The sequence below is a fragment of the Gallus gallus genome, chromosome 5 (assembly GCF_016699485.2).
Source record: "Gallus gallus isolate bGalGal1 chromosome 5, bGalGal1.mat.broiler.GRCg7b, whole genome shotgun sequence".
NCBI classification, from domain to species: Eukaryota; Metazoa; Chordata; class Aves; order Galliformes; family Phasianidae; genus Gallus; species Gallus gallus.
In genome coordinates, this window is record NC_052536.1 from 53,349,280 (window position 1) to 53,361,400 (window position 12,121).

Sequence of the window (12,121 nt, forward strand, 5' to 3'; positions counted from 1 at the left end):
CAAGTTAGTCTCTGACCATCCTAAACAAAGGCCATTCCTTTGGCACTGGCTCCTTCATGTACAAAGCATTTCCTCAGAGAAACTTCCTATCTGTCCCTTTACAGTAAGTAACTGGCACCTGGCTCCTGGCTGCCCGACTGCTCCGCTACCTGGAGCTCCCTTTCTGCTCAGGGTGGCACAACTGAACAGCAAAGTGATTCCCAATGTCTGTATCTACACACAGAGAACTGCAACGTGGCTTTGCTTCCACACAACACATTGCACGTGGGTGAGGCCCTGAGCATCACACCCGCCCTGCGTGTGCACAGTGCTTCGTGGCCAATTCGTTAATAGTGGGGCTGTGGAGTGGTGCCCGAAGCACCCAACTCACCCCAAGCTGTTGAGTCCAAGCTCTGCTCCCACCTCACCATGGGCATCTCTGCAATCAGTGCCTCATCCTAACGCCTCAGCAAGCAGTTAAAGCATTCAGAAACAAACATCAGTGGGTCTAACAGCTACTTTAATTCATTTTATAAATAAGCAATTGAGAATTTTGCTCCAGGTGGCTGCTTGTGTAGCCCATCCCATAAACGGCGTTCTCTGCAGAATAAGGCACAATGCGATACGAATGCAGCTCTTCATAATAGAGCGACTGGGAACAGCACTCGTGTACCATAAACTTCAGCCGTTTTCGTGAGTCAGAGTAAGCAGTCCTATAGCACGGAGCCTCCTTAAAGTACTCATAGCTCTCCCTCTCTGTCTCTAGGTGAATCTTCCTCAACAGATTGTTAATTAACACCGACCTACGGAGATAGGCTTCGGGATCTTCCAGGAATCGGAGTTTCTGGAGAGAAAGTTTTAGAATACAAGTCCGGTCCTCAGGGAGTATCAGGTGCTGGGGAGCAAAGAGCATCACACGGGTCTTTAGTAGGGAGGGATGGAACCGAGGGAGGATGGGAGCTGGAAGGAGAAAGCTACTCACTTTTGGACAATACTCATGGTAATCCTGATGTAGATGTTCTTCTTCTGCATATTTTCTCTTAAAGTAGGCTACTTTCGACGTCGTTAATGGATTTGGTAGGCCCCAATCAGATCAGCTCTGTGCCAAATTAAGAGAGGAGATTCAGGTTAGATGTAAGGAGGAAACTCCATTCTGTGTGCGCCCCATCCCTGCAGGTGCCCAAGGCCATGGAGGGGCCCTGGGCAGTCTGAGCTGGTGGCTGGGAACCAGCCCTCAGCAGTGGTTGGATCTGGGTGGGCTGTAAGGTCCCTTCCAACCCAACCCATGCTCCGGAGCAGTGACCACCCGTACTGGAGCTGCTGCCATCAGTACCCTGACTGGTGACGGCCCACCGGACCACGGTAGGTGGTGACCCGAGCCCAGCTCCGGGTGCTGCTGGCCATCCTTGCAGCGAGCTCTCGCTAGGTGGTGGTGTGGTCCCATGGCAGCCCGGCCTCTATGCGCTGCTGCTGCTCGCTGGATACCACCGAGAGCGCGGAGCCTGCTCGATGCTCAGCCCTTCTGCGAGGGGAAGGGAGCGCAGAGCCCTGGGGGGTCCCGCTGGCTGCTCCCAGCTGCTCCTCTCTACCAGAGGTGTCACAGTGCTACGTCACTGTGGTGATACCACACCATAACTTTTCTTCTGGTGAACACCCGACAGAACGCAGACTGGGTTTTGGTTTCCAGTTCATTAGGCAGGAGGTACATGTGTTTGGGGTTGACATCATCGTGGACAAAACTCTCTCTGTTAAAAAGAAGTTTCTGCAGTTTGCTTTCAAAGGTGCTATTTTTCGGAGGGTTATTAATGGTGAATTTTAAAGTCCACAGAAAGTAACCACCTGGAGTCACTCACAGTCAGCTCTTGGAGCTCACGCTTCCTTCTCCAAACTGAGATGCCCTTACAGAGGTGCATAAAACCTTGGCTTTCTGGGGCAATAAAGGACTTGGTTCTGGAATGCAGAATCTCTCCTGTGGTAACAGAGCCAAATGCACCGCACAGACAGGAGAGAGCTCGTGGTGCTGGAAGGATCCCACCACGCTCTCTGAGCTGCAGGTGGGAGTGAAAGGACATTAACACCAATCCTGCAGGGACTGGGGGCACCTCTCCTTCCCTGGTAGGCGGGAGTGATGTGCTCTGCCTTCCTCCTTCCACACGAAAACCCATAGGAGGTGCCCAAAGAGGACAAATCCTTATAGAAGACTCTTCCTGTGTTTTCTCGCTGAACTTCAGGTTAGTGAGGATGGAGGTTTGCCATAAAGGACATTACAAACCTGGGCGGAAATCCTTTGGCTGGTGGATTAATGGCCTGTCTGGAGCCAAGTGGTGCAGCCCTGCTCTGGGATCCAGCATTGTTCTCACAAAAAAAGGACTCAGAAAGGGACTGTCCCTCCTTGCAATAGGACAATGCCATGTTTCAGTCAACCTGGACCACTGCACACAGCTCTCAGGAGCCAGGGCATAGCTATGGTCTTTGCAGCACTGCCAGCCCCAGGCAGCTGCAAAAAGTGGTCCAAATGCACAGCCTTCACTGCTGGCAGGTTTTATCCTACATTTGAATTACACTGGAGACAGAGCACCCTGGGCATTTAACTACTCTGATACTGCTTCTCCTAGGTTAAAACCTCCCTACTGTGTTATCTGAACACAGGCAGAAGAGCATTTATGCTCCCAGTGCTGTGGGATAGGAGAACATCACAAGGACTCAGGGGAGACCTTATAGCTCTCTACAGTGACCTGAAAGGAGGTTGTGGCGAGGTGGAGGTCGGCCTCTTCCCCTGCATAACTATCGATAGAATGAGAACCAGCCTCAAGTTGTGCTGGGGGGTTTCAGGTTGGATATTAGGAAAAGTTTCTTCTCTGAAAGAGAGTCCAGGCACTGGAACAGGCTGTCTAGGGAGATGGTGGAGTCACTGTCCCTGGAGGTGCTCAAGAAATATGTAGACATGGTACAAAGGGACATGGTCTAGTGGGGAAATATTGGTGATTGGCTGGACTGGGTGACCTTGGAGGTCTTTTCCAACCTTAATGATTCTATGATTACAGTTTTCCTCAGACTTATCTGAAGAGGACAGAGGTATGAAAGATGAAGTGATGTTCCTTCCCATGGCTCCACTGGGGATGGGAGTAGAGCCAAACCTGGAGTGCAGGCTGAGCCAACCAGGGGCTAGTTGTTCTCCTTCAAAACAAGCTCCTAAGTTATAAAACTCGCTCCCTGATGGCTTCCACTGAAAAGGCTGAAAGCACAGCCTGTGTGCTCTGCATGCAGAACATGAGCAGAGGCAGGACAGAAACCCAGGGCATGCAGAGCATCACCACTCAGCCCTCCATCTCTTCTCCATCTCCCTTGAAATGGAGGATGACAACTGGGACACCATTGGCCCTAAGGACAAACGGTCCTGAAGAAGGACTGGCAAACTGCTTGGAGTGGCCATGCCAGATGGACAGGAAGAGGCTGTGTTCAAGAACCATGGAGATGTGGCACAAAGGAACACGGTCAGTGGGCATAGTGCACGTGGGTTGGGGTTGGACTTGGGCATCTTAGAGGTCTTTTCCAACTTCAGTTTTTCCGTGATTCCATGAAGTTTCCTGCAGCTGGCTCCATCCCATTGCCCTGTCCCCACCACTGGGCTGCAAGGCTGATTTTAAAAGGACACATTCCCACCTGCAAGCACAAAGCTCCTCAAAGACCAAGAGCAGAGCAGACACAAGCTGCTCGGTGCTGGCTGTCAGCAAAGCTCAGTGGCTCCAGCCCTGCAGGACTCCTGAAAGTCAGTGCGGACTGCCTGGCCGAGCTGCAGGCACGCACGGTGGTAGTAATGCGGCAGTGAATCAGACCCTTCGTGTTTTGTTTAAATATAAACATATTGAATCAGTGCTTTTTTGTGAGGAAGGCTATTCTCGCCAGCCAAGTGTTTTGACAGCTACAGCAAGGTGGTATGAGTCACTGCCTCCGCCTCAGCCAGCCTTGGAGACAGATACATCTTAATCACATTACATTTTTTCAACGCCTCACCACAATCCCAGGCACGGGGCCAACCTTCCCCCCAGGGATGGAGCGGTGGATCCTGAGTGCGAAGTTTGCCCTCCCCTCCCGGCCAAGCCCGGCTGCTCGGAATGCACACAGCAGCGCAGCGGCTCCCGCTGCCATTAGCGCTAATGGAAGTTGGGAGCATAAATCCCATGTGTGGCACTGAGGGGATGGAGGCTGCTGCCTCCCGGATCTCCCCAGCACAGCTTCATGGGGTCTTTAACTGTACTTTCAAATACATGCCCGTTCCTACTCCTTGCTCTGGGAATAATTACAGCGCTGCGTGGACCCACAGAGTTATTAGGCATGTTTGGGCAGAGGGTTATCTTATCTAAATTGAAATGGAAATTGATTTATAGCATGGCAACTTCACGATCAAGCTGCAAATGGCACAAAATAGTCTTCACCTGCCCCAGGGTCCCCCATCACACAGAGATAGAGCCTCTCCACAGTATGAATTAGAGCTGATGGTCCCAGGAGGGCTGCAGGTCAGCCCAGATAGGGGGTTTAGTAAATGACTGAGCAGCTGAGAGAAAGCAAAGACTGTGCTTTCCCACCTCAGGCAATGGAAAGGGGACTGCCAGCCCCGGGTCTGCAGGTTGTACAGAGAGCTGCTCTGGGTGCCTCTGTTTTTCCCACCTTTTCTGGGGAAGAGGACATGTCCCTGCAGTGCAGTGCTGCAGTGCTGGGGCTGGAGCAGCTGCTGCTCTCAGTGCATCACTGCAGACGGCTGCAGGGGAAACTCGGGGGCTCATTGGGTGAGCTGGAGCCAACAGCACCGCACACCTAAAATGTGCCGGTGCCCCATGGAGCTTCCTACCACAGCACAAGGGGGTGGAAGTGCAAGAGAGCTGGCTGAGATGGAGAGTACCTCTGAGCATCTCCTGCATGCACAAATAGAAAACCCAATGCTTCTGAGCATGCAGAGATGGGTATTTATTATCAGCAGGAGATATGACTTTGACATGGCTGGAGATACTGCTGCGTCCTTGCAGCTGCCATCAAACTGCAGTGATGAATTCCCCTGCCTCTAACCTCAGCCACACTGCAATCACAGAGTGCTCAGCTGAAACCCTGCTCTGATTTCACATCACACTGCTGCATTTCTCAGGACAAGCAGCCTCAGGTCCAGTTAGTAACACAAACCACCAAAACACGGGCAGAGAACATGTGAATGGGAAACACTGTGAAGCCCATGGGTTTCACGTGGACTGACAATTGCAGAGGGTAGGGATGGATCTCCCACTCCCCACCTGGGCACAGAAATCCCCCTTGATTATCCGAGGGAAGGTAGCAGCCTTGCTACTGGCTGGAGCTGTGGCTTTGCACTTTAAAACTGCCTTCTTCTGGGGCTTCTAATTGCTTTATAAATCTCCCTAGTTCATCTGTGGGCATGCCTGTGTGCAAGACACAGGCATCAGGATAGCTCTCATGAGTGCATGAAAACAGAGACATGGTGATGGGATGGTTGCTCTGCTCCCTTTCCCTGCAGCCCCGCTGCCTCCATCCCTCTGACCAAGGGAACGGATAAAGCTCAGACAGATGCAGCAAAGAAACAGAATGACATCCTATCTCCATCTCAGTCCCCCTTCAGTAGAAATTTCCCTCACTCCAAAGCCCGGTTAGCAGCAGTTGGCAAACGTGGCAGTTACCTGAGGATGTGGAGTCAGTCTGCAAAGGGTCTCTCTGGGATGATGCCAGCAGTCCCGGTGAGATCTCCTCGCACGGGCTCAGCGAGCATTGCTGGCAGCACGGCCCCGCAGAACGTCACCTGTGGGGGGACCAACGGGGGACATGGGTCAGGTGGCAGCAGTGGGACGAGCACGAGAGGAGAAAAGAGGAAGAACAGTGTTCTGGTGTCACATCCAACTCATAGAATCGTTAAGGTTGGAGAGACCACTTAGACCGTCTTTTCCAAACTCCCCGACTTCGCCCTCGCTTCCCGGACAGCCTTTCAGACATAAACCAGAATGTGAGGAAAAACCACGTCAGCCTCTCGGCAGTACGGCTGTAATGCTCCCAGAGTGAATGCTGCACACACAGCTCCTCGGAACACCCGGAAGTTTGCTGAGCCAGAACACGACTGCAGCCTGAGCACAACCTCATGGAACTGTGCGCTGCTTTCCCCATCAGCTCGTCAGCCTCACAAGAAAGCTAAAGGAAGGGATACTACTGAAACCACAGCATCGTTTGGAGCAGCAGCATCCATTTTTCCCATCACACAGCCCCCCTCCCCACCCTGCACTGCCTGCAGAGTAACACAGCTCTGGGAAAAGTCAGATTAGGGGTTCTGTGTCACAGGATGACTGCACTGTGCATGTGCCCATGTTCACCATCTCAAGGGTCCCCAGGGCGACGTGCCTTTGGGGGCTGAGAAACATCAGCAGATCCATGTGTGCAGACCCAGCTCTGCACCTCTATGTGCAGAGATGCTCATACTGCCTATGTCCACGTATGAAAAAAAAACAGATCTAAACGCTGTGAAAGATAGAGGAAAACAGAGCTTATTTGTGTGTGCGTGCGAGTCTCGCAGCTAGAACACATCTATATTTAGGTGGCTGTCTCATCCCTGAGGATGGCACTTAGCAAACAGGCAACAGAAAGTAGCTCTGCTTACTTTGCAGAGTTTGCCCATAGGAAGACAGCAGACGGAGCAGCACCTCGGTGCTCAGCCCGTAGCCCTGCAGGACCAGCGCTGCACCCGGCTCGGCTCCGTGCCCTCTTCCACCGCACTGCAAAGCCGGCAGCTCGCACATACAAAACTCCCTCCGTGCCAGCAGCCGCCCGCAGCTCGGCCAGTAAACGCCGCGCTCTCCGACTCGCTGTCCGCAAGCACCCTCAGCCCTGCGGCACTCACCCGGCGATCCCCGGCTCTGGAGGGAGAGCTGCTCCCGTCCTTCGTCCTTTCCCGGCCGCTCCGAGCTGCTGGCTGCCGCTGGAGGTGGTGGCACTGGTGGCAGCTCCTGCGGGTCCCTGCAGCCACTGAGGAGCGCATCACCGCCCGGCTGCAGCCCGCGGAGGTGGGCGCCCAGATGTGCCCGGCACGGATTGGTCCAGCGGGAGCAGATGTTGCCCGGTTGCTAGGAGCGTTGCTAGGCGCGTTGCTAGGAGACGGTGACGCTCTCCCCATCACTGGCGCTACTCGAGGCGGCGGGGAGGGAGGGGAGGTCCCGGCAGGAGAATGGATGCTCCATGGTGGGATGGGAAGGGCTGGAAGGGACGGGACGAGACAAGATAGGACGGGATGAGATGGGCAGGGCGGGACGGGACGGGACGGGAGGATAGGACGGGGAGGATGGGACAGGACAAAATAGGACGGGACGGGAGATGGAGTGGAACAGGATGGAATGGGTTGGGATGGAACGAGGTGGGATGGAACGGGATGGAATGAGTTGGGATGGGTGGAATAGGATGGGATTGGACACGATAGGATGGGGAGGATGAGACACACACACTGTGGCTTGCTGGGATGCAGTGTGCCACAGCTCAGAGCTGGAAAGGGGATGAGTTGCTGCCAGGGACATTGCAGCAGGGCAAAGGATGGGGAAGTGAAACGTCATAGCTAGGAGGGGTCAGCCCTTCTTCATGCCTTGCAGGTGGAGAGGATAGCTTATGTCCCATATGGGCAAGTTGAAGGGGGTATAGAATGGAGCAGCAGCTGCAGGGGAAAGGATGCCAGGTAGCTGCCCAAGCACAGGGAGACGCTGAGACTGGGATAAACCCAACTCAGTGCCCAGAAGGGAGGGAGTGGTGGGTCTGACTGGGGACTGCTGGTAATGCATACTTACAGTCTGCTCTCCCTCTGGGTCACATTCATCTGCGGTCTCACCCCATGCCCACGTTCCCCTCTGGGCACACTTACCATTCCTTGAGTATTTCCCACACTCCATTAGAGTGCCCTGGCTGGGGGCACATATACCACTGACCCCAGTGAGGCACCATAGCACCCTGAAATCCCACGGGCAGAAATAGGAATTGCTTCCTGAAGAGATGCCACATGGAAAAACAGCTCGAACAGCAGCTCAGTGAGGCATGGGGCAACACAGGTATTTCTGCTCAGATAGGACATCAAGCTCTTGTTATCCTCATTACCATGGGTCCTGCCAGCAAGGCTCAGGAAAAGTTTAAAAAGAGTACATAACATTTTACATGCATAAGTCAGTGTGTGCAAAGGGCAATTCCTTTTCCAAAGACCCAAACTCTATATGCAGATAATGGCAAAGAGGAGATTAATATATACATATGCATATATATGTCAGTTTCTCCCGTACAGCAGTATGTAGGGCTTTCCCTTGCAAGACGTGAGCCATCCCTGACTTGGGAAAAGCTTTTGGAAAAACACGTCAGTGTCAGTAGCTACAACAAAGTTAATGGAACGACATTGGTTTTCATCAGCTCAGCAGCTTGGGCTCTCTGCAGCATCCTTCCCCAAGAGAAAACCTCCTCATACAATACATACAACTACTGTGGATGCCACCATTGCTCCCAAGAGCTCATGCCACAGCCACCCTGTCTGGGTGGCAGTTCTCTCCATCTCATGCTCCATCTCTACTATGGAAGGTTTGCCAGTGCTAAATCAAGGCAAGGTGTTATGGGAACACATCTATTCTGGCCACAAGCTGAAGATCCTGGACAACTCGCTGTCTCCAGTGATCTGGAAGATAGGGGCCCTGGGCACATCATGCCTGGGGGTGTTATTGCTGGTAGGATACATGGAGATCCCCTCCTGCTTGTTGCTCCGAGGTCTGCAGGAAGGTCCCATAGAGCAGAATGCATCAGGCTTGGTCCTCTTCCCTCTTACATGGTGGAAACTCTTCATTTGGCACTCACCTGATCAATACCTCATCCAAATTTTACAGCACTGGCTCTTGGCAGGCCCAAGTCCCAGTTTTCAAACATCAACACAGCAGCTTCAGACCAGTTACTCCTTCTCACAGAGTCACAGAATGATAAAGGTAGAACAGACCTCTGAGATTACCAAGCCCAACCCCAGCCCACCCCCTCCATGCCCACTGCCCACGTCCTTCAGTGCCACACCTCCATGGTTCTTTAATGCCTCCAGGTACAGTGACCCCACCACTCCCTGGGCAGCTGTGCCACTGCATCACCACTCCTTCAGAGAATTCTTTCCTAATACCCAACCAGAGCATCCGGCTGTATTGGGCACTAAGCACGCACCACCATGCATGTGCCTGCACATGCCTCCTCTGGTCCGTGCAGCTGAAGAGCAGACCCAGCCACGTACCTATTGCAAACTGCCTCAGAAGTTCCACTTCTTTTATTGAAAAGTCAAATGAACTCAAACTAATCTCAGATTTGAATTTTCTGGGACAAAAGGAAGGCACTGGAATTTAATTGATTTTGATTACCTGCCTTATTATTATGCTGCCAGTAGCGATAGTTCAGGTTGGTGTAATTTTAAATTTACTGTGAGATGAATCTGACATTTCTCCGCTGTTGAACAGAGGACTTGAGCAACGCTTCAGCTCTTCACAAAGATGTCATAATTAATACAGTAATCTCTCTTCTGGATATGGAGATAGAAAAGGAAGACACAGTGGCACGTACTCTGCATCCAGGAGCTGAATGAACGAAGGATGCGCTACTCCAATGTTCCTGAGATTTATTGTACTGGGTTTTTTAACATTCAACACAATTTTCTGCTGCAAAGACACCTCTTCCCCTCTCCTGTCAGCGCACGAGTGGGAATTATTAGCTGGCAATAATTTACAGCCATAAGGTCATCTAATCTTCCCCCAGCTGGCTCCAGGAAATATTTCCATCCCCTGAGAAGCCTGGAGCAAATTCTTCCAAAATCCAAAGCTTGCTGCCTTCTTCAAGGCACCTTGAGCCTTTCTATCTCATTCCCTTCCCACCAGGTGTGCATTCAGCTCCCCAGCTAAAGACAGGGTTTGTGTGAAATTGGACGATCCAAATGCTTGGGATAAGTGTTCCAGCTTGGGAGCTCCAGCCTGGGAGCCCCTCTTTGAGCCACTGGAGCTGCAGCAGGAGAAGCAGACCGGAGCAGTCACACTGATGTGCTGGTAAGCATACAGTGCAGCTAGCAGGCTCACTGCACTGACATGGGGGCATCAACTCCCTGCATGTTGGCACGTGCAGACCTAAATTCTGCTTTCCACTGCAGTAAGTGATCTGAACACTTGGCCATGCGAACTGAAGGAAGATGTGCAGCAGACGTTCCATCCCACCCCCACCTCATCCCACCCCACTCCATCACACTGCATCCATTGCACTGCGTTGCACTGCATTGCACTGCATCCCATCCCACCCCACCCCATCCCACCCCATCTATTGTCATGGAGACATGATCCATGCCCTCCCCTCCCATGGGAAGAGTTTTCCCATCTGCCAGGGATGCCTGGCTGGGAGTTGCTGCCCAGCCGAAGCACATGTTGTTTTTGTGCAATGGAAATTAAACAGAACTGTGAACTGGGACCAAAGTCTCTATTGACAGTGATATTATTTGAAAAGATAAGACTTCAAATGCGTACTGCACAAGATAAAACCTGGTCAGGCAGACAACAGAAGAGTAGGATGTTGTTGGTTTTGGGGTGTTTTTTTTTGTTTTGTTTTTCTTTTAAGAATTTGAAAAGCAGGATAGCCTAGCATAGTTAGTGCTATAATACAATAATAAACATGTATTTTAAAATGGTTTCGAGCAATTGGGAATATGAAAAAAAAAAAAAAAAAAAAAACCAGAACATTACCACTAACTTTACTGTAACTGCCAAGTAGAATTAGAAAAAAATCAGCTCCTTCATCTCACAACAGTTACATCTCCTCAAGCCAATCATTAAAGACATGTGAATTAAATTAATGTGCCCTTCTGAGTTGAAGCACCAAACATTGAAAAGATGGGTGCATAGGAGCACCAGTGCTCCCAGACCTCCACAAGTGCTGTATTTCTCAACACAGCCAAAGGGACCCACTGACATAATGGCAAAAATCACTTCCAGGTGGGCAGAGGGCATTGGATAAAGATGAGAGGTACCTGAAATGCACATTTGAACACAGAGCAGCCAGAGATGTGAGTTGTGTCCCGGACCAATTTCCATCCCTGGCCTGGCCCATTTGGCTGAGGTGTTCCCAGATGTTGGCCCATCACTGCCCACCTGGGCGAGCAGCTCCCACAATGTCCAAGAACTCTGCTTTTCTGCTCCATCTTGCAATTCATCGTGCCAGAAAACTTGTTGGTATGTGAGAACGTGTTAAGGGTTTGTTTTGTTCTATTGACCTGTTTACACTTAAAAAGATCAACAGTGAGACTTCAGCAGGCAGCTGGGGAGCAGCAGAACAAACGCAGCCTGTTCTCCTATCCATTTGTGCTCTTTCTTCCAACCAAGCACCCCAACACCAACACCCAAATTCCATCGCATCCCCAGGAGGCAGCTCACCATTGCACCGGCTGACCTCGAGCTGTCAAACTTGTCCCTTTCCACCTCTCTGCGAGTGCTCCTCTGCCAGGTAACACAATTTCTAGAAGCATAACTGTCTTTGAGCCATCTACCCTTCTTTCGTATGAGATTGAAATTGGCCAAACTGCTCAAAAACAGGGATGGTGGGGGAGAGACTGGCGAGGAGACAGATGGCAGACAGCTCAGCTCCTCCAGCCTAAATTGGGCTGATTGAGACGTGGGAATGCTTTCACCCTCTCATGAAAAATTCTATCACTCCTTCGTTGAAATTCAAAACTTAGTTTCACGACATTCAAAATGTGACTTTTCCACCTGGCCAAAGCCGGGATGACATGAGGGATAACTTGGCAAAACAGCACTTGGTGCTCCGCCAAGGAGTGAAGCAGCTCTGAGCAAGGAATTAAAATGCAGCTGGAGGGAGAACAGAGTAATGGGAATAAAACAAAGCAAAACAAGGCAAAACAAAATGTGGAGTTTGCTGAGGAACTGAGGATGGGAGATGGCAGCATGAATTTTAAATGCATTTCAGGAAAAAAATGGATGGGGAACGCAGTGAGCTCAGCCACCCCAACAACACCAGTCCTCAGCACAGCAACAAAACTCAGTTTGCATCAAAGATTGGTACCAGAGGCGTACTGGAGAGCCAGCCCTGCGGATCCCAGAAGGGATTCAGAAAT

The 12,121-nt window shown here is 51.4% G+C and overlaps 2 long non-coding RNA genes across 3 annotated transcripts; one reads left to right on the plus strand and one right to left on the minus strand.

The window, feature by feature from the left end:
• Positions 1-482: 482 nt before the first annotated feature.
• On the minus strand, positions 483-1,888 carry LOC121111011. Of its 2 annotated transcripts, none has more exons than XR_005860335.2 (3): positions 1,833-1,888; positions 962-1,078; positions 483-874 (listed from the first exon to the last, which is right to left on the minus strand). It is a non-coding gene; the product is annotated as an uncharacterized LOC121111011 (long non-coding RNA). The 2 variants fall into 2 exon arrangements; XR_005860336.2 differs by having other exon boundaries at positions 1,819-1,888.
• Positions 1,836-5,474, plus strand: LOC121111012. Its single transcript, XR_005860337.2, has 3 exons — positions 1,836-2,210; positions 3,024-3,473; positions 3,563-5,474. It is a non-coding gene; the product is annotated as an uncharacterized LOC121111012 (long non-coding RNA).
• The last annotated feature ends 6,647 nt before the right edge of the window (positions 5,475-12,121 follow it).